This window comes from Entelurus aequoreus, linkage group LG23 (assembly GCF_033978785.1).
Source record: "Entelurus aequoreus isolate RoL-2023_Sb linkage group LG23, RoL_Eaeq_v1.1, whole genome shotgun sequence".
Taxonomy (NCBI): domain Eukaryota; kingdom Metazoa; phylum Chordata; class Actinopteri; order Syngnathiformes; family Syngnathidae; genus Entelurus; species Entelurus aequoreus.
This window is the reverse complement of record NC_084753.1, coordinates 34,635,239-34,660,238: the sequence shown is the minus strand read 5'-3', so window position 1 is coordinate 34,660,238 and position 25,000 is coordinate 34,635,239. Positions and strand designations below refer to the sequence as shown.

Here is a 25,000-nt window from a genome sequence, read left to right as displayed (position 1 = left end):
ATACAACATGATACATCACACATGCATGCATACAACATGATACATCACACATGCATGCATACATTATGATACATCACACATGCATGCATGAATACAACATGATACATCACACATGCATGCATACAACATGATACATCACACATGCATGCATGAATACAACATGATACATCACACATGCATGCATACAACATTATTCATCACACATGCATGCATGAATACAACATGATAATCACACATGCATGCATACAACATGATACATCACACATGCATGCATGAATACAACATGATGCATCACACATGCATGCATACAACATGAAAAATCACACATGTATGCATACAACATGATACATCACACATGCATGCATACAACATGATACATCACACATGCACGCATACAACATGATACATCACACATGCACACATACAACATTAATACATCACACATGCGTGCATACAACATGATACATCACACATGCGTGCATACAACATGATACATCACACATGCGCGCATACAACATGATACATCACACATGCATGCATACAACATGATACATCACACATGCATGCATACAACATGATACATCACACATGCATGCATACAACATGATACATCACACATGCATGCATACAACATGATACATCACACATGCATGCATACAACATGATACATCACACATGCGTGCATACAACATGATACATCACACATGCGTGCATACAACATGATACATCACACATGCATGCATGAATACAACATGATACATCACACATGCATGCATGAATACAACATGATACATCACACATGCATGCATACAACATGAAAAATCACACATGTATGCATACAACATGATACATCACAAATGCATGCATACAACATGATACATCACACATGTATGCATACAACATGAAAAATCACAAATGCATGCATACAACATGATACATCACACATGCATGCATACAACATGATACATCACACATGCATGCATACAACATGATACATCACACATGCACGCATACAACATGATACATCACACATGCACACATACAACATTAATACATCACACATGCGTGCATACAACATGATACATCACACATGCGTGCATACAACATGATACATCACACATGCGCGCATACAACATGATACATCACACATGCATGCATACAACATGATACATCACACATGCATGCATACAACATGATACATCACACATGCATGCATACAACATGATACATCACACATGCATGCATACAACATGATACATCACACATGCATGCATACAACATGATACATCACACATGCGTGCATACAACATGATACATCACACATGCATGCATGAATACAACATGATACATCACACATGCATGCATGAATACAACATGATACATCACACATGCATGCATACAACATGAAAAATCACACATGTATGCATACAACATGATACATCACAAATGCATGCATACAACATGATACATCACACATGTATGCATACAACATGAAAAATCACAAATGCATGCATACAACATGATACATCACACATGCATGCATACAACATGATACATCACACATGCATGCATACAACATGATACATCACACATGCATGCATACAACATGATACATCACACATGCACGCATACAACATGATACATCACACATGCACACATACAACATAATACATCACACATGTGTGCATACAACATGACACATCACACATGCATGCATACAACATGATACATCACACATGCGTGCATACAACATGATACATCCCACATGCGTGCATACAACATGATACATCACACATGCGTGCATACAACATGATACATCACACATGCGTGCATGCAACATGATACATCACACATGCGTGCATACAACATGATACATCACACATGCATGCATACAACATGATACATCACACATGCATGCATACAACATGATACATCACACATGCATGCATACAACATGATACATCACACATGCATGCATACAACATGATACATCACACATGCACACATACAATATAATACATCACACATGCATGCATACAACATGATACATCACACATGCATGCATACAACATGATACATCACACATGCGTGCATACAACATGATACATTACACATGCGTGCATACAACATAATACATCACACATGCATGCATACAACATGATACATCACACATGCGTGCATACAACATGATACATCACACATGCACGCATACAACATGATACATCACACATGCACACATACAACATAATACATCACACATGCGTGCATACAACATGATACATCACACATGCGTGCATACAACATGATACATCACACATGCATGCATACAACATGATACATCACACATGCATGCATACAACATGATATATCACACATGCATGCATACAACATGATACATCACACATGCATGCATACAACATGATACATCACACATGCATGCATACAACATGATACATCACACATGCACGCATACAACATGATACATCACACATGCATGCATGAATACAACATGATACATCACACATGCATGCATACAACATGAAAAATCACACATGTATGCATACAACATGATACATCACACATGCATGCATACAACATGATACATCACACATGCATGCATGAATACAACATGATACATCACACATGCATGCATACAACATGAAAAATCACACATGTATGCATACAACATGATACATCACAAATGCATGCATACAACATGAAAAATCACACATGCATGCATACAACATGAAAAATCACACATGCACGCATACAACATGATACATCACACATGCACACATACAACATAATACATCACACATGCGTGCATACAACATGATACATCACACATGCGTGCATACAACATGATACATCACACATGCATGCATACAACATGATACATCACACATGCATGCATACAACATGATACATCACACATGCATGCATACAACATGATACATCACACATGCACACATACAACATGATACATCACACATGCGTGCATACAACATGATACATCACACATGCATGCATACAACATGATACATCACACATGCGTGCATACAACATGATACATCACACATGCATGCATACAACATGATACATCACACATGCGTGCATACAACATGATACATCACACATGCGTGCATACAACATGATACATCACACATGCGTGCATACAACATGATACATCACACATGCGTGCATACAACATGATACATCACACATGCATGCATACAACATGATACATCACACATGCGTGCATACAACATGATACATCACACATGCATGCATACAACATGATACATCACACATGCGTGCATACAACATGATACATCACACATGCATGCATACAACATGATACATCACACATGCATGCATACATGATACATCACACATGCATGCATACAACATGATACATCACACATGCGTGCATACAACATGATACATCACACATGCGTGCATACAACATGATACATATACAGCATTATACATCCCGATCTCCGAAGTAATGTTATGTTTTGATATGCTCTGATACCCTCTGATACGAATTAGTTGCCGCTTTGTTACCGTTCCTCATGCTTTGATTTGATTGATTGATTGAGACTTTTATTAGTAGGTTGCACAGTGAAGTACATATTCCGTACAATTGACCACTAAATGGTAACACCCGAATAAGTTTTTCAACTTGTTTAAGTCGGGTCCCACTTAAATTGATTCATGATACAGATATATACTATCAGATATATACTATCATCATAATACAGTCATCACACAAGATAATCACATCCCGCTTTGATAAGCTTTAAATCACGATTTGATATGTTTTATTACGCTTTATTGAACATTATTACGCTTTGATAAGATCCTGACTAGAGATGTCCGATAATATCGGTCTACCGATATTATCGGCCGATAAATGCGTTACAATGTAATATCGGAAATTATCGGTATTGGTTTTTTTATTATCAGTATCGTTTTTTTATTTTTTTTATTTTTATTAAATCAACATAAAAAACAGAATATACACTTACAATTAGTGCACCAACCCAAAAAACATCCCTCCCCCATTTACACTCATTCACACAAAAGGGTTGTTTCTTTCTGTTATTAATATTCTGGTTCCTACATTATATATCAATATATATCAATACAGTCTGCAAGGGATACAGTCCGTAAGCACACATGATTGTGCGTGCTGCTGGTCCACTAATAATACTAACCTTTAACAGTTAATTTTACAAATTTTCATTAATTACTAGTTTCTATGTAACTGTTTTTATATTGTTTTACTTTCTTTTTTATTCAAGAAAATGTTTTTAATTTATTTATCTTATTTTATTTGATTCATTTTTTTTTAAAGTACCTTATCTTCACCATACCTGGTTGTCCAAATTAGGCATAATAAGGTGTTAATTCCACGACTGTATATATCGGTTGATATCGGTATCGGTAATTAAAGAGTTGGACAATATCGGCATATCGGATATCGGCAAAAAGCCATTATCGGACATCCCTAATCCTGACGCTTTAAATCAGGCTCTGACACGATTATCAAGCTCTGTTGTGCATTGTTACAACAAAAACAAAAACAAAATGTGAAAAACTCAGTATACTGTTTTCCACACATTTTTATATTCATTTATTTTTTCACTTTCTCTTTTTTTTCCATTATATTATGTTTTATATCTTCATTTCTATTATTTTTTTCATCTTAATAAATATCTATCTTTTATTTATTATGCTAGTTGAAAATATTCAAAGGCAATTATCCACACAATTTTTATATTCATTTCTTTTTTCAATTTTTCTTTTTTTTCCGTTAGATTATGTTTTATATCTTCATTTCTATTATTTTTGTCATCATAATAAATATCTATCTTTTATTTATTATGCTAGTTGAAAATATTCAAAGGCAATTATCCACATATTTTTTATATTAATTTATTTTTTCAATTTGTCTTTTTTTTTCTCGTTATATTGTTTTATATCTTCATTTCTATTATTTTTGTCATTTTAATAAATATCTATCTTTTATTTATTATGCTGGTTGAAAATATTCAAAGGCAATTATCCACACAATTTTTATATTCATTTCTTTTTTCAATTTTTCTTTTTTTTTCATTAGATTATGTTTTATATCTTCATTTCTATTATTTTTGTCATCTTAATAAATATCTATCTTTTATTTATTATGCTATTTGAAAATATTCAAAGGCAATTATCCACATATTTTTTATATTAATTTATTTTTTTTAATTTCTCTTTTTTTTTCTCGTTATATTATGTTTTATATCTTCATTTCTATTATTTTTGTCATCTTAATAAATATATATCTTTTATTTATTATGCTATTTGAAAATATTCAAAGGCAATTATCCACATATTTTTTATATTAATTTATTTTTTCAATTTCTCTTTTTTTTCTCGTTATATTATGTTTTATATCTTCATTTCTATTATTTTTGTCATCTTAATAAATATCTATCTTTTATTTATTATGCTAGTTGAAAATATTCAAAGGCAATTATCCACACAATTTTTATATTCATTTCTTTTTTCAATTTTTCTTTTTTTTTCATTATATTATGTTTTATATCTTCATTTCTATTATTTTTGTCATCTTAATACATATCTATCTTTTATTTATTATGCTAGTGGAAAATATTCAAAGGCAATTATCCACACAATTTTTATATTCATTTCTTATTTCAATTTTTCTTTTTTTTCCGTTAGATTATGTTTTATATCTTCATTTCTATTATTTTTGTCATCTTAATAAATATCTATCTTTTACTTATTATGCAAGTTGAAAATATTCAAGGCAATTATCCACACAATTTTTATATTCATTTATTTTTTCAATTTTTCTTTTTTTTCCATTAGATGTTTTATATCTTCATTTCTATTATTTTTGTCATCTTAATAAATATCTATCTTTTATTTATTATGCTAGTTGAAAATATTTAAAGGCAATTATCCACATATTTTTTATATTAATTTATTTTTTCAATTTCTCTTTTTTTCTCTCGTTATATTATGTTTTATATCTTCATTTCTATTATTTTTGTCCTTTTAATAAATATATATCTTTTATTTATTATGCTAGTTGAAAATATTTAAAGGCAATTATCCACACAATTTTTATATTCATTTCTTTTTTAAATTTTTCTTTTTTTTTCATTAGATTATGTTTTATATCTTCATTTCTATTATTTTTGTCATCTTAATAAATATATATCTTTTATTTATTATGCTATTTGAAAATATTCAAAGGCAATTATCCACATATTTTTTATATTAATTTATTTTTTCAATTTCTCTTTTTTTTCTCTCGTTATATTATGTTTTATATCTTCATTTCTATTATTTTTGTCATCTTAATAAATATCTATCTTTTATTTATTATGCTAGTGGAAAATATTCAAAGGCAATTATCCACACAATTTTTATATTCATTTCTTTTTTCAATTTTTCTTTTTTTTCCGTTAGATTATGTTTTATATCTTCATTTCTATTTTTTTTGTCATCTTAATAAATATCTATCTTTTATTTATTATGCTAGTTGAAAATATTCAAAGGCAATTATCCACACAATTTTTATATTCATTTCTTTTTTTTCATTAGATTATGTTTTATATCTTCATTTCTATTATTTTTGTCATCTTAATAAATATCTATCTTTTATTTATTATGCTAGTTGAAAATATTTAAAGGCAATTATCCACACAATTTTTATATTCATTTATTTTTTCAATTTTTCTTTTTTTTTCATTATATTATGTTTTATATCTTCATTTCTATTATTTTTGTCATCTTAATAAATATCTATCTTTTATTTATTATGCTAGTTGAAAATATTTAAAGGCAATTATCCACACAATTTTTATATTCATTTCTTTTTTCAATTCTTCTTTTTTTTTTCATTAGATTATGTTTTATATCTTCATTTCTATTATTTTTGTCATCTTAATAAATATCTATCTTTTATTTATTATGCTAGTTGAAAATATTCAAAGGCAATTATCCACACAATTTTTATATTCATTTCTTTTTTCAATTTTTCTTTTTTTTTCATTAGATTGTTTTATATCTTCATTTCTATTATTTTTGTCATCTTAATAAATATCTATCTTTTATTTATTATGCTAGTTGAAAATATTCAAAGGCAATTTTCCACACATTTTTATATTCATTTATTTTTTCACGTTCTTTTTTTTCCATTATATTATGTTTTATATCTTCATTTCTATTATTTTTTTTCATCTTAATAAATATCTATCTTTTATTTATTATGCTAGTTGAAAATATTCAAAGGCAATTATCCACACAATTTTTATATTCATTTCTTTTTTCAATTTTTCTTTTTTTTCCGTTAGATTATGTTTTATATCTTCATTTCTATTATTTTTGTCATCTTAATAAATATCTATCTTTTATTTATTATGCTATTTGAAAATATTCAAAGGCAATTATCCACACAATTTTTATATTCATTTCTTTTTTCAATTTTTCTTTTTTTTTCATTAGATTATGTTTTATATCTTCATTTCTATTATTTTTGTCATCTTAATAAATATCTATCTTTTATTTATTATGCTATTTGAAAATATTCAAAGGCAATTATCCACATATTTTTTATATTAATTTATTTTTTCTTTTCTCTTTTTTTCTCTCGTTATATTATGTTTTATATCTTCATTTCTATTATTTTTGTCATCTTAATAAATATCTATCTTTTATTTATTATGCTAGTTGAAAATATTCAAAGGCAATTATCCACATATTTTTTTATATTAATTTATTTTTTCAATTTCTCTTTTTCTCTCTCGTTATATTATGTTTTATATCTTCATTTCTATTATTTTTGTCAACTTAATAAATATCTATCTTTTATTTATTATGCTAGTTGAAAATATTCAAAGGCAATTATCCACACAATTTTTATATTCATTTCTTTTTTCAATTTTTCTTTTTTTTTTCATTAGATTATGTTTTATATCTTCATTTCTATTATTTTTGTCATCTTAATAAATATCTATTATTTATTATGCTAGTTGAAAATATTCAAAGGCAATTATCCACATATTTTTAATATTAATTTATTTTTTCAATTTCTCTTTTTTTCTCTCGTTATATTATGTTTTATATCTTCATTTCTATTATTTTTGTCATCTTAATAAATACCTATCTTTTATTTATTATGCTAGTTGAATATATTCAAAGGCAATTATCCACACAATTGTTATATACATTTCTTTTTTTAATTTTTCTTATTTTTTTATTAGATTATGTTTTATATCTTCATTTCTATTATTTTTGTCATCTTAATAAATATCCATCTTTTATTTATTATGCTAGTTGAAAATATTCAAAGGCAATTATCCACACAATTTTTATATTCATTTCTTTTTTCAATTTTTCTTTTTTTTTCATTAGATTATGTTTTATATCTTCATTTCTATTATTTTTGTCATCTTAATAAATATCTATCTTTTATTTATTATGCTAGTTGAAAATATTCAAAGGCAATTATCCACACAATTTTTATATTCATTTCTTTTTTCAATTTTTCTTTTTTTTTCATTAGATTATGTTTTATATCTTCATTTCTATTATTTTTGTCATCTTAATAAATATCTATCTTTTATTTATTATGCTAGTTGAAAATATTTAAAGGCAATTATCCACACAATTTTTATATTCATTTATTTTTTCAATTTTTCTTTTTTTTTCATTATATTATGTTTTATATCTTCATTTCTATTATTTTTGTCATCTTAATAAATATCTATCTTTTATTTATTATGCTAGTTGAAAATATTTAAAGGCAATTATCCACACAATTTTTATATTCATTTCTTTTTTCAATTTTTCTTTTTTTTTTCATTAGATTATGTTTTATATCTTCATTTCTATTATTTTTGTCATCTTAATAAATATCTATCTTTTATTTATTATGCTAGTTGAAAATATTCAAAGGCAATTATCCACACAATTTTTATATTCATTTCTTTTTTCAATTTTTCTTTTTTTTTCATTAGATTGTTTTATATCTTCATTTCTATTATTTTTGTCATCTTAATAAATATCTATCTTTTATTTATTATGCTAGTTGAAAATATTCAAAGGCAATTTTCCACACATTTTTATATTCATTTATTTTTTCACGTTCTTTTTTTTCCATTATATTATGTTTTATATCTTCATTTCTATTATTTTTTTTCATCTTAATAAATATCTATCTTTTATTTATTATGCTAGTTGAAAATATTCAAAGGCAATTATCCACACAATTTTTATATTCATTTCTTTTTTCAATTTTTCTTTTTTTTCCGTTAGATTATGTTTTATATCTTCATTTCTATTATTTTTGTCATCTTAATAAATATCTATCTTTTATTTATTATGCTATTTGAAAATATTCAAAGGCAATTATCCACACAATTTTTATATTCATTTCTTTTTTCAATTTTTCTTTTTTTTTCATTAGATTATGTTTTATATCTTCATTTCTATTATTTTTGTCATCTTAATAAATATCTATCTTTTATTTATTATGCTATTTGAAAATATTCAAAGGCAATTATCCACATATTTTTTATATTAATTTATTTTTTCAATTTCTCTTTTTTTTTCTCGTTATATTATGTTTTATATCTTCATTTCTATTATTTTTGTCATCTTAATAAATATCTATCTTTTATTTATTATGCTAGTTGAAAATATTCAAAGGCAATTATCCACATATTTTTTTATATTAATTTCTTTTTTCAATTTCTCTTTTTTTTCCGTTATATTATGTTTTAAATCTTCATTTCTATTATTTTTGTCATCTTAATAAATATCTATCTTTTATTTATTATGCTAGTTGAAAATATTCAAAGGCAATTATCCACACAATTTTTATATTCATTTCTTTTTTCAATTTTTCTTTTTTTTCATTAAATTATGTTTTATATCTTCATTTCTATTATTTTTGTCATCTTAATAAATATCTATCTTTTATTTATTATGCTAGTTGAAAATATTCAAAGGCAATTTTCCACACATTTTTTATATTAATTTATTTTTTCAATTTCTCTTTTTTTTTCATTATATTATGTTTTATATCTTCATTTCTATTATTTTTTTTCATCTTAATAAATATCTATCTTTTATTTATTATGCTAGTTGAAAATATTCAAAGGCAATTATCCACACAATTTTTATATTCATTTCTTTTTTCAATTTTTCTTTTTTTTCCGTTAGATTATGTTTTATATCTTCATTTCTATTATTTTTGTCATCTTAATAAATATCTATCTTTTATTTATTATGCTATTTGAAAATATTCAAAGGCAATTATCCACACAATTTTTATATTCATTTCTTTTTTCAATTTTTCTTTTTTTTTCATTAGATTATGTTTTATATCTTCATTTCTATTATTTTTGTCATCTTAATAAATATCTATCTTTTATTTATTATGCTATTTGAAAATATTCAAAGGCAATTATCCACATATTTTTTATATTAATTTATTTTTTCAATTTCTCTTTTTTTTTCTCGTTATATTATGTTTTATATCTTCATTTCTATTATTTTTGTCATCTTAATAAATATCTATCTTTTATTTATTATGCTAGTTGAAAATATTCAAAGGCAATTATCCACATATTTTTTTATATTAATTTCTTTTTTCAATTTCTCTTTTTTTTCCGTTATATTATGTTTTAAATCTTCATTTCTATTATTTTTGTCATCTTAATAAATATCTATCTTTTATTTATTATGCTAGTTGAAAATATTCAAAGGCAATTATCCACACAATTTTTATATTCATTTCTTTTTTCAATTTTTCTTTTTTTTCATTAAATTATGTTTTATATCTTCATTTCTATTATTTTTGTCATCTTAATAAATATCTATCTTTTATTTATTATGCTAGTTGAAAATATTCAAAGGCAATTATCCACATATTTTTTATATTAATTTATTTTTTCAATTTCTCTTTTTTTTTCGTTATATTATGTTTTATATCTTCATTTCTATTATTTTTGTCATCTTAATAAATATCTATCTTTTATTTATTATGCTAGTTGAAAATATCCAAAGGCATTTCTTTTAAACGTAACATATTCTCTTAACATTTTCATACAGAAAAATGATAGACAGTAATGCCAAACTGCAACATCAAACAGCAGAAGTACAGAAACAATGATCATCGTATAAAAAAGGCAATGATGCAAAAGAGAATGGATTTCCTGTGTTGGTTTTACATAAAGTTTCAATGTCTCTAGTCAATATCACAGTCACTTCCTATTTCGCTTTGAACCAAGATCTGTTAATCTTTCCTACGCTTTGAGTCCAGCTTTGCTGAGCTTTGTCAGGCTTTGTCACATTTTGATACGCTCTCTGCGCGTTATTCCATTCTTGACAGAGCGCAGAATTTTTTTAAACCGTTTAAAATTTTTTGGCGAACTTGCCGCATGTCCCGCTTCACTACAAGCTTCCCCAAGATCCATTAGGACCCTCACGCTTTAATCAGGCTTTGTTACGCTTTAACGCCGCATTGCACGCCGCTCCAAAGCGCCGTCAAAGCGCCGTTGGTGTGAACCATGCATAATAATTGCTTGGAGACAAATGTGTTAATATTATCACACTTTACCAACCTGTTTTATAGGAATAAAAAGGAGACACAAAGTGCTTGATTGCGTTGTCATCGCAGGGTGTGACCTGACTGAGACACGGAAGCACTAACAAGCACCTCCCATTTTCCTCCTTTCCTATAGGAGTGCTCCCTCTGCTGGCGTGGCGGAATAACATGTCTTGTGGCATTCAGCTTGGAAACATACACTTGAACTGTGACTTTAGATATGAAAATACCTCAAACTAAATTAGGATACTCTATTTACACATTCATTTTACAAAACAATTGTGACTACTAATTGTAAGTGTCACATAAACATATAAAATTAGCTAAGTATCAAAACCATGAATTTAAACAAACAAACTTAGTTAAAAAGCTAGCATAAAACATTAGAATGCTAATATTTGCACATTATGACAAGTTAACATTTTTAGGTGTAAACATATAAAATTAACCAAGTATCTAAACCATGAATTTTAGGTTTAAACAAACAAAATTAGATAAAAAGCTAGCATAAAACATTAGCATGCTAATATTAGCATTATTACATTGGCATGCTAATATTAGCATTATGACAAGTTAACATACTTCTAAGATGGTGCCAAGTATTAAATTGCAATATTTTTAGGTGTAAACATATAAAATGAGCTAATAAACGTTACCATACTTCCAAGATGGCACCAAGTATCAAAAACGATGATTTTTAGATTTAAACAAAGACATTTTGTTGTGTCCCTCCTACTGCAATAATTGGTGTGACACTTTCCTGTTTGTATCTGTTGGACACGCCTTTCTACTTCCTTTTTGTCCACCACATCTAGGTGAGAGGTAGGCGTCAGAAAAGTGTATTTATTGTCTCATTAAGAACTTAAGTTCACTATTTTGTGTTCTGTATTGTTGTTTTTGTGTGTAGGGGCTCGAAAATTGGCGGAGAAATAGTGACTACTTTTGTATTTCTTGTATCGTCAGAGATGCATTGTCAGGAGTAAAGTGCAGCTGAGCTGCGACCCCTAGTGTCGGTCGTGGGTATTACACCCTACACAACGCAGAGGTAAAGGACACTGGTTAAATTTGTGTGTGTGTGTGTGTGTGTGTGTGTGTGTGTGTGTGTGTGTGTGTGTGTGTGTGGTTGTGTATTGTTTAAATCATGAATGACATGTCTATAATATTAATATAAAATATATCATATATGATGATAATGCAGGTGTGTGTGACACAAAAGTGCATCATCCGTTCGTGTGTGTGTGTGTGTGTGTGTGTGTGTGTGTGTGTGTGTGTGTGTGTGTGTGTGTGTGTGTGTGTGTGTGTGTGTGTGTGTGTGTGTGTCAGCTAAAAGCTCACTTACACGCCAGCCACCCTCCTGTCACTCCGCATGATGGCGGGCGGCGGATAAAGGCCCGCGAGGTCACGCGGCCTGTAGGCGGGCGGCGTGCAAAGAGGAGGGAGGGGGGGCGGATGTTTTGACAGATGTTGCCACGGGGCCCACCGCTCGTTATTGCGACAGCTCTTGTCCACGCTGTGACTCCACACTCGGCGAAAACGTGACGACTGAGCGACAGCGGCGAACGCCGGCCGCCATGTTGGATGGCAATTGTCGCCTTGCGACTCACGCGGCACCCTGGACACTTCTTTAGGTACGCCACCCATTGACATTCAATGCAGGCGCCGTTCCTAATGAAGTGTCATCTTTTACTGTTCTTAAATGTATAATAGACTGTATTTACATCATTCACATGTGATTAATGCTGTATAATAGACTGTATTGATATTATACACGTGTGAATAATGCTGTATAATAGACTGTATTGATATTATTCACATGTGAATAATGCTGTATAATAGACTGTATTTATATTATACACGTGTGAATAATGCTGTATAATAGACTGTATTATTATTCACATGTGAATAATGCTGTATAATAGACTGTATTTATATTGTACACGTGTGAATAATACTGTATAATAGACTGTATTATTATTCACATGTCAATAATGCTGTATAGTAGACTGTATTTATACTATACACATGTGAATAATGCTGTATAATAGACTGTATTTATATTATACACGTGTGAATAATGCTGTATATAGACTGTATTTATATTATTCACATGTGAATAATGCTGTATAATAGACTGCATTTATATTATTCATGTGTGAATAATGCTGTATAATAGACTGCATTTATATTATTCACGTGTGAATAATGCTGTATAATAAACTGCATTTATATTATTCACGTGTGAATAATGCTGTATAATAGACTATTTATATTATTCACGTGTGAATAATGCTGTATAATAGACTGTATTTATATTATTCACATGTGAATAAATGCTGTATAATAGACTGTATTTATATTATTCACATGTGAATAATGCTGTATAATAGACTGTATTTACATCATTCACATGTGATTAATGCTGTATAATAGACTGTATTGATATTATACACGTGTGAATAATGCTGTATAATAGACTGTATTGATATTATTCACATGTGAATAATGCTTTATAATAGACTGTATTTATATTATACACGTGTGAATAATGCTGTATAATAGACTGTATTATTATTCACATGTGAATAATGCTGTATAATAGACTGTATTTATATTATACACGTGTGAATAATGCTGTATAATAGACTGTATTATTATTCACATGTCAATAATGCTGTATAATAGACTGTATTTATATTATACACATGTGAATAATGCTGTATAATAGACTGTATTTATATTATACACGTGTGAATAATGCTGTATATAGACTGTATTTATATTATACACATGTGAATAATGCTGTATAATAGACTGTATTTATATTATTCACATGTGAATAATGCTGTATAATAGACTGCATTTATATTATTCATGTGTGAATAATGCTGTATAATAGACTGCATTTATATTATTCACGTGTGAATAATGCTGTATAATAAACTGCATTTATATTATTCACGTGTGAATAATGCTGTATAATAGACTATTTATATTATTCACGTGTGAATAATGCTGTATAATAGACTGTATTTATATTATTCACATGTGAATAAATGCTGTATAATAGACTGTATTGATATTATTCACATGTGAATAATGCTGTATAATAGACTGTATTTATATTATACACGTGTGAATAATGCTGTATAATAGACTGTATTATTATTCACATGTGAATAATGCTGTATAATAGACTGTATTTATATTATACACGTGTGAATAATGCTGTATAATAGACTGTATTATTATTCACATGTCAATAATGCTGTATAATAGACTGTATTTATATTATACACATGTGAATAATGCTGTATAATAGACTGTATTTATATTATACACGTGTGAATAATGCTGTATATAGACTGTATTTATATTATTCACATGTGAATAATGCTGTATAATAGACTGCATTTATATTATTCATGTGTGAATAATGCTGTATAATAGACTGCATTTATATTATTCACGTGTGAATAATGCTGTATAATAAACTGCATTTATATTATTCACGTGTGAATAATGCTGTATAATAGACTATTTATATTATTCACGTGTGAATAATGCTGTATAATAGACTGTATTTATATTATTCACATGTGAATAAATGCTGTATAATAGACTGTATTTATATTATACACATGTGAATAATGCTGTATAATAGACTGTATTTATATTATTCATGTGTGAATAATGCTGTATAATAGACTGCATTTATATTATTCATGTGTGAATAATGCTGTATAATAGACTGCATTTATATTATTCACGTGTGAATAATGCTGTATAATAAACTGCATTTATATTATTCACGTGTGAATAATGCTGTATAATAGACTTTATATTATTCACGTGTGAATAATGCTGTATAATAGACTGTATTTATATTATTCACATGTGAATAAATGCTGTATAATAGACTGTATTGATATTATTCACATGTGAATAATGCTGTATAATAGACTGTATTTATATTATACACGTGTGAATAATGCTGTATAATAGACTGTATTATTATTCACATGTCAATAATGCTGTATAATAGACTGTATTTATATTATACACATGTGAATAATGCTGTATAATAGACTGTATTTATATTATACACGTGTGAATAATGCTGTATATAGACTGTATTTATATTATTCACATGTGAATAATGCTGTATAATAGACTGCATTTATATTATTCATGTGTGAATAATGCTGTATAATAGACTCCATTTATATTATTCACGTGTGAATAATGCTGTATAATAAACTGCATTTATATTATTCACGTGTGAATAATGCTGTATAATAGACTATTTATATTATTCACGTGTGAATAATGCTGTATAATAGACTGTATTTATATTATTCACATGTGAATAAATGCTGTATAATAGACTGTATTTATATTATTCACATGTGAATAAGGCTGTATAATAGACTGTATTTACATCATTCACATGTGATTAATGCTGTATAATAGACTGTATTGATATTATACACGTGTGAATAATGCTGTATAATAGACTGTATTGATATTATTCACATGTGAATAATGCTTTATAATAGACTGTATTTATATTATACACGTGTGAATAATGCTGTATAATAGACTGTATTATTATTCACATGTGAATAATGCTGTATAATAGACTGTATTTATATTATACACGTGTGAATAATGCTGTATAATAGACTGTATTATTATTCACATGTCAATAATGCTGTATAATAGACTGTATTTATATTATACACATGTGAATAATGCTGTATAATAGACTGTATTTATATTATACACGTGTGAATAATGCTGTATATAGACTGTATTTATATTATACACATGTGAATAATGCTGTATAATAGACTGTATTTATATTATTCACATGTGAATAATGCTGTATAATAGACTGCATTTATATTATTCATGTGTGAATAATGCTGTATAATAGACTGCATTTATATTATTCACGTGTGAATAATGCTGTATAATAAACTGCATTTATATTATTCACGTGTGAATAATGCTGTATAATAGACTTTATATTATTCACGTGTGAATAATGCTGTATAATAGACTGTATTTATATTATTCACATGTGAATAAATGCTGTATAATAGACTGTATTTATATTATTCACATGTGAATAATGCTGTATAATAGACTGTATTTATATTATTCACGTGTGAATAACGCTGTATAATAGACTGTATTTATATTATTCACATGTGAATAATGCTGTATAATAGACTGTATTTATATTATTCACATGTGAATAAATGCTGTATAATAGACTGTATTTATATTATTCACGTGTGAATAACGCTGTATAATAGACTGTATTTATATTATTCACATGTGAATAATGCTGTATAATAGACTGTGTTTATATTATTCACACGGGAAATTTCCGGTTGCTTTACAGTAAAATCTACGGCCTTTTGCGGACGTTCAATGGATGATTGTGCAGCTTGAAAGAGGTCAGTATCAATCAATCAATCAATCAAAGTTGACTTATATTGCCCTAAATCACGAGTGTCTCAATGGGCTGCACAAGCCAAGACGACATCCTCGGCTCAGATCCAACATCAGGGCAAGAAAACGGGATGACAATGAGAAACCTTGTATGAGTATGTTCTGTTTGGCAGCCACCTTGTGGTGGCCCAAACGAAAAGACATGACGGGCCAAATCCATTTTGGACATCCCTGGTCTAGTGTGTTGCATGAGTAGGTTGTATTCACTTGAAAGTCATGTCCGGCTCATTTAAATATGTGAGACTCGAGCGTCTTTTGTCATTAAATAAAAAATGCCCTACGCTTGCATTGTTTTAGGCTTTTCGAACCGCTCAAATCGCAGAATTTGTTAGATTTTTTGCTCGTATCGGCTTTTGCTGGTAAGATCGAGATCCCTCGCATACGCAGATAGTTCGCACTCTGTTCGGTCTTGGCGGCCCGCCACTTTGTTTACTTCCGTTCCAAAGTCCCAAGACTGAATAAAACAACCTAAAGTCTCGTTCTTTTGCTGCGACATTTCCAGAACCGGGGTTCTACAAAGCAGAGACTGCTGTAGGGTAGCCAACAAAGAGCATTTGACCTTTGGCCTCAGCGACCATGCTGCGTCACGCAGACGTCGAAACAAGGTTCCGGTCTCCGACTATTTGTTGCGATAGCACGGGTTATGACGTGGGAGGAAAACAGAATTCCTGGTGTCATTGCGCACATGCCGACGTGGTGACTCCGATGCGCGGGGGAAGTGTGCTGGGGGGTTGAATGAAGGGTTATTGGGGGTTTGGGACAGCTGGGGGACAAAAGAGCAGACTGTGGCGGCCCACCGGGGTCTCATCTGAACTCTGGACACGCGTCTTAGTCTCCAAAAGCTCGAGACAGAAGGTCCGATAATGAGGTTTTGTCCGTAGGGGGGGTGGCGGTGTCTTGGGGCGCCCAGCAGGGCTGGAATGAAAAGTCATGTGAAGTCTTTTTGATACCAGCTCAGCAGAACAAATGGACCTACCAAGTGGACCGGACTGTTCACACTCTTTGTCTCTTTGGACGGACTCAGTTGACAGAATCCATTTGTCGTACTGAACTGGTTTTAGAATGATTCGTTTTTCCATTCACCGTCACGGTTTTAGTGCGACCAAACACTTGGAACACCTTATCTTACGAGTAACTTTCCTCATTTTTTCTTTGCGTTTTGCTCCTAAATTGGAGCTGGTGTTCCGACAAGACATGCCCCCTCCTGGAATCCATGCGACTCCTGTGTAACGAGGGAATACCTGAAATGGGACCGTTTTTAGATTTTTTAGATTTAGATTTATTGGTCCCCGTTGGGGCAGCACGGTGGAAGAGGGGTTAGTGCGTCTGCCTCACAATACGAAGGTCCTGAGTAGTCGTGAGTCCATCCCGGCCTCGGGATCTTTCTGTGTGGAGTTTGCATGTTCTCCCCGTGACTGTGTGGGTTCCTTCCGGGTACTCCGGCTTCCTCCCACCTCCAAAGACATGCACCTGGGGATAGGTTGATTGGCAACACTAAATTGGCCCTAGTGTGTGAATGTGAGTGTGAATGTTGTCTGTCTATCTGTGTTGGCCCTGCGATGAGGTGGCGACTTGTCCAGGGTGTACACAGCCTTCCGCCCGATTGTAGCTGAGATAGGCTCCAGCACCCCCCGCGACCCCGAAGGGAATAAGCGGTAGAAAATTGATGGATGAATGGATGGTCCCCGTTGGGGAAATTCATTTTCACTGCCGTACATTTAAACAGTAGACATTACACATCAAAAAACAAAAATAACAAAAAGACATCATACATGACCAACACATTTATAGGCTTGTCAGACAGGTCGGCCGGTCCTGCTGTTTAGGGCGGCTATAGCTGCAGGGATAAGGCTTTTCCTTTATTTGATGGTTCTGTACCTGCGCCCTGATGGTAGTGGGATTATGTATTGGTGTAGTGGGTGAGTGATATCCTGGACTATCGAGTTTGCCAGTCGAATGATGGTTTAAATCTGAAATGTTGGGTGTGGGTAGGCCGATGATTTTAGCTGCTATGTTTGTGATGCGTGTGAGTTTGGTTACAGAAAGCATGGTGAAAAAAGATGTGGAACAGTACAGAAAGATGGGTTGAACAATGCTTTGGTAAAGTAATAACGGGAGATGAGGTGCAACATATAGTCCTTTAAGTTTTTGGACGGCTGACAGTCTTTGTTGGCTTCTTTTTTGAATGTCCGTGGTGTGCTGATCAAAGGTGAGTTTATTGAGTGTGCATCTCTCTCAAAGGAATCGTTTACCGGAGTAAAGTCTTCGGACCAAATATTGGGCCGATCAGTTAGAAAAAAAGCAAATTATCGGCTCAGATCCGATTTTATGATCCGGATGTCTCTACTGCTAAACAATCAAGGCTAGTGTGGTCTTGCACTGAAACCCTCATGGCAGAGATGGAATTAGGGTGAGGAAACCCTCTTTGGATCCTGTTTGGTCTCAGTAAAGTCGTGTTTGTGTACAAAAGGTGATATTCCCTACATTTAAAAATCACCTTGGCGTGCCACAAGGTTCAATCTTGGGCCCACTATTAACAAGTACAAATTAAATTGATTGCTGATTGATTTTTCAGGTCAAAGACCTTTATTTATGCCCTGAATTAGGGCTGGGCGATATGGCCTTTTATTAATATCTGGATATTTTTAGACCATACACGATATATACCGGTATCTCGATATTTTGCCTTAGCCTTGAATGAACACTTGATGCATATAACATACTTGCCAACCTTGAGACCTCCAATATCGGGAGGTGGGGGGTAGGGGGTGGGGGGCGTGGTTATTTACAGCTAGAAATCACCAACTCGAGTATTTTATATATATATATATATATATATATATATATATATATATATATATATATATATATATATATATATATATATATATATATATATATATATATATATATATATAGATGTGTATGAAATACTTGACTTTCAGTGAATTCTAGCTATATATATATATATATATATATATATATATATATATATATATATATATATATATATATATATATATATATATATATATATATATATATATATATATTTATTTATTTTATATAAATAAAATAAATACTTGAATTTCAGTGTTCCGGTGGCTATCCATTAGATGGCAGTATTGTCTTGTTTAACTTCTCCGTTCATGATAAGTATATCATTTCGGCCACCGTGTTCAATGGGAGAAGTCTGTTCTACAAAATTTACAGGCAACATACACCTTCCGCTTCGAACTGTTCTGGATGAACTGAAATTCTTGTTTCCATTCGTTTTGGAACTTGCAAGCGTATTTCTTCATCTTGCTTGTCGACGGTGTCGCCATGTCTGTAATTTCCTCGTTCTTTTGCTTTGTCTCCTTGTTGTGTGCGCAGTTGTGCACTCTACTCTCTAAAAGCCCTAGATGTTATGACGTCATTGGGCAGGCAAGCTGTTTATATTGTGGGAAAGCGGACGTGAGAACAGGCTGTCCCCACTCAGTCTCAGGTCCGCATTGAGCTGGAGGGGGCGTGGCCTCCAGCTCCGGCTGAATACCGGGAGTTTGTCGGGAGAAAATTTCTGCCGGGAGGTTGTCGGGAGAGGCGCTAAAAACGGGAGGGTTGGCAAGTATGGCATATAATCACATGATTCTATGTGTCTACATTAAAACATTCTTCTTCATACTGCATTAATATATGCTCATTTTAAACGTTCATGCAGAGAGGGAAATCACAACTAAGTCAATTGACCAAATGTGTATTTATTAAAGTTATTAAGCAGTGACACAAACATTCATGTCATTTCCAAAACAGAAAGTGCAAGATTGTCAGAGACATTTTAAAACAAGCCATTAGTGCACTTTTGTGCATGATGTCACTAAGATGACATATCAAAACAACACTAAATTAAAGTGCACTTTTTGTACAGAACGCCACTACATTAGTTTAAAACAAATAAAGTGCACTTTTGTGCATGATGTCACACAAGATATTTCAATAAGTGTCAAATAAAAATGAGCTGCATATCAAATAGTGTATGTCCTTCGCTATGTGGTAGGTTCCTGCGGACGCTCTCTCCTTCTGTTTTGACTATTTTGTTATCTGGAAATTGTTGCTTCGGCATTTTGTGGGTGTTGACATGCGGAGTTTCAAGCAGTCCTCATTCTCTAGCGGGTGACTTTTCAAATGATGCTACAAATGAACAGTGGTGCTACTTTTTGTAGCAACGCTTTTGCCGCATACTTGACATATTACGGTTATCTGTTCAACATCTTCCCGCTTGAAGCCAAACCACCGCCAGACGATGGACCCCCTGCTGTTTTTCTTGGGAATTAATTCTTCTTCCTCCATTTGTTACCAGATTCGCACCTTCTTTCTCTCGCATCACCACTCGCTCGGCGAGGGCATACGACGTTGCACGCGCTGGAGGCCACGCCCCCTCCAGCTCCATGCGGACCTGAGTGAGGACAGCCTTTTTTCACGACGGGAGGACAACAGGGTGACAAGAACTAAATCATCCAGACTAGAGATAAATTGTATTATTATGTTTATCTTACCTACAAATAAATATATTTATTAATTTAAAAAAAAAACTAAATACATTTTTACTATATTTTGCTAAAAACAATCAAAATTAATTGTATTTTTATTTGTATTTTTTTCTGACTCCTTATTACATCCAGCCATAGAATTATACATTAAAATAAACATATTTGAAATAATTAATTTTAAATGATCATAATAATTCATTTAAAATGACCATATTTAATTATTAAAATAATTGCTTGTTTATCAACTTTAGCATTTTATTCATTACATTTTGAAGCTCTCAGAAGCCAAGTTATGTTATATTCCTTAAAATGTATTTATGCAAGTTTGAAGTATAAATTATCTAAACACAGTTTTGTTTGCATATTTTCAGGATGTAGATATATATATATATATATATATATATATATATATATATATATATATATATATATATATATATATATATATATATATATATATATATATATATATATATATATGAAATACTTGACTTGGTGAATTCTAGCTGTCAATATACTCCTCCCCTCTTAACCACGCCCCCACCCCAACCACGCCCCAAAACATATATAAGTCGAACTGGAGTATAAGTCGCATTTTTTGGGGAAATGTATTTGATAAAAGCCAACACCAAGAATAGACATTTGAAAGGCAATTTAAAATAAATAAAGAATAGTGAACAACAGGCTGAATAAGTGTACGTTATATGAGGCATAAATAACCAACTGAGAACGTGCCTGGTATGTTAACGTAACATATTATGGTAAGAGTCATTCAAATAACTATAACATATAGAACATGCTATACGTTTACCAAACAATCTGTCACTCCTAATCGCTAAATCCCATGAAATCTTATACGTCTAGTCTCTTACGTGAATGAGCTGAATAATATTATTTGATATTTTACGGTAATGTGTTAATAATTTCACACATAAGTCGCTCCTGAGTATAAGTCGCACAAACTATGAAAAAAACTGTGACTTATAGTCCGAAAAATACGGTAAATATCACGATATAGTCATTTTCTATATCGCACAGAGACAAACCCGCGATATGTCGAGTATATTCCATGTATCGCCCAGCCCTACCCTGAATAAAGGAATGCGCAGCAATTCACTTATATGAGTCAATGCAAACAACCTTCCCTAGTCATGGTGAAAAATAAATAAATCCTATCAACACAAAATTTAAACAGAAATGGTCACTAAACTTTATGGATATTTTTTTTGTTTTAAAAAAGTCCATTCACCATACAAAATTAGACCCATTACAAAACATGATGGGGAAAATGCAAAGTGCTCTCCACACTTATCCATAGTGGCAGATTTTAGCTGCTTGATATTTCCGATTGATTACAAAACTTCGGCCGAATTATTTTAGCCCAGTGTGGCCCCCACGTCTAAAAGTTTGGACGATACAGAACCGCCACTTGTTTATGTGCGGGAACCCTTAGGAGGCGTCTCCTGAATGTATGAGTCGTGGCTAGCTGTGGTTCGCACACACCTTGAGTGGGCACGCGTTGGCGGGCCCCACAGCCGAGTGTCGATTGGTGGGAGCGTGAGGGGCCGCGGAATCCGAGCGTCAAGGATGATTAACGTCCGCTCTTGGTGGTGACGTCATGATGGGACGACCACAGACCACTTGTGAGGAAACACTCGCTGCCTCCAGGGAAACACCTGTAATGTAAAAAATAGTTTTTTTTACATTTTACAGTAAAAAAAAAAGTCAACTCAGTCACCAGAATTTTACTGTAAAATATACAATGGTTTTTTTTTACAACATATTATGGTTAATGCAGGGGTGTCCAAACTTTTTCCACTGAGGGCCACACACGGAAAAATTTAAGCATATGGGGGCCATTTTGATATTTTTAATTTTCAAACCATAACAAAATATATATATATTTTTTTTTAACCTTTAGGGCTCCTGGGGACCAATCAAGGGTCAAGGGTCTCAGTCATTAAAATGTTAAAAATAAGTCAAATTATTATTTATTTTTTTTACAGTATATCTCTATATCAACTTAAGGTTGATATCAAGTACAAAAAAACAAACAGGTTCATCTAAATATATTTGGGATCCAAAAGATCTCCCACTCATAAAGTGATACATTTTTATTAGTTGTTTTTTTTACTTTTCACACTTAAATTACAAGATCAACTTCAGATATATCTGTCCATTTTACGTTTGAACTATTATTTTGTTTGTTTTATGCTCTTTTGTCAAATAAAACGTTGATGTTTTTATATGGCAACCACACAATATATGCAATATTTTTTCCACATAAAACATTTTAAAGTGACATTTTTTTAAGTAATAATTCATTGTAACATGGATTTTTTGTCTTTTTTTTTTTTTTTTTTTCTCGAGCAATGGCAAAAAAAATAAAAATAAACAAAGACAAAACAAAAAAAAACCAGCCTGCATGGCAGCTTTGTGTCAACATTGCAACTTTTTCTCGTTAGATTTTTACCTCATTCCACTGTTTTAAAATGTTTTTTTTAATTTTTGCAATACTATCAATTTTGCAATTTTTGTAGAATGTGTGGGGGGCCGGTAAACGATTAGCTGCGGGCCACAAATGGCCCCCGAGCCGCACTTTGGACACCACTGGGTTAATGGAAACACTGTACCACTGTTTTTTTTTAGGGGGAAATTAGTCACCCAAATTTTACTGTTGTTTTTTAAAAGTATTACAATAAATTAAAAAAACTACACTTTTTTTTATTTTATTTTAAACGGTAAAATTCTGGCAACCGAGCTGCCGGATTATTTACTAAAAAAAAAAAACATTTGGTACCGTTCTCCCGCTTACAGCAGGGGTGTCCAAAGTGCGGCCCGGGGGCCATTTGCGGCCCGCAGCTAATTGTTTACCGGCCCGCCACACATTCTGGAAATACTATTGTAAAAATAAAAAAGAACATTAAAAAAAGTGGAATGAGGTTAAATCTAACGAGAAAAAGTTGCAATGTTGACACAAAAGCTGCCATGCAGGCTGTTTTTTTTTCTTTTGTCTTTCTTTATTTGTCTTTTTTTGCCATTGCTCAAAAAAAAAAAAAAAAAGACAAAAAATCCATGTTATAATTAATTATTTTCAGGGCTCCAATTACTTCAAATATTTCACTTTAAAATGTTTTATGTGGTAAATATTGCATATATTGTGTAGTAGCCATATAAAAACATCAAAGTTTTCTATGACAAAAGCACATAAAACAAACAAAATAATAGTTCCAGCATAAAATGGACATATATATCTGAAGTTGATCTTGTAACTTAAGTGTTGAAAGTAAAAGAAAAACCTAATAAAAATGTATCA

At 31.0% G+C, this 25,000-nt stretch overlaps 2 long non-coding RNA genes across 2 annotated transcripts in view; one reads left to right on the top strand and one right to left on the bottom strand.

Moving 5' to 3' along the window:
* LOC133640789 (uncharacterized) overlaps positions 1-12,032 on the bottom strand; it is a 30,846-nt gene extending 18,814 nt beyond the window's left edge. Inside the window, exon 1 of the long non-coding RNA XR_009824214.1 lies at positions 11,652-12,032. This is a non-coding gene — a long non-coding RNA (uncharacterized LOC133640789). The remainder of the gene's footprint in view (positions 1-11,651) is intronic.
* Positions 12,033-12,545: 513 nt separating this feature from the next.
* Positions 12,546-21,680, top strand: LOC133640506 (uncharacterized). The gene is made up of 3 exons (XR_009824175.1): positions 12,546-12,680; positions 17,046-17,100; positions 21,495-21,680. It is a non-coding gene; the product is annotated as an uncharacterized LOC133640506 (long non-coding RNA).
* The last annotated feature ends 3,320 nt before the right edge of the window (positions 21,681-25,000 follow it).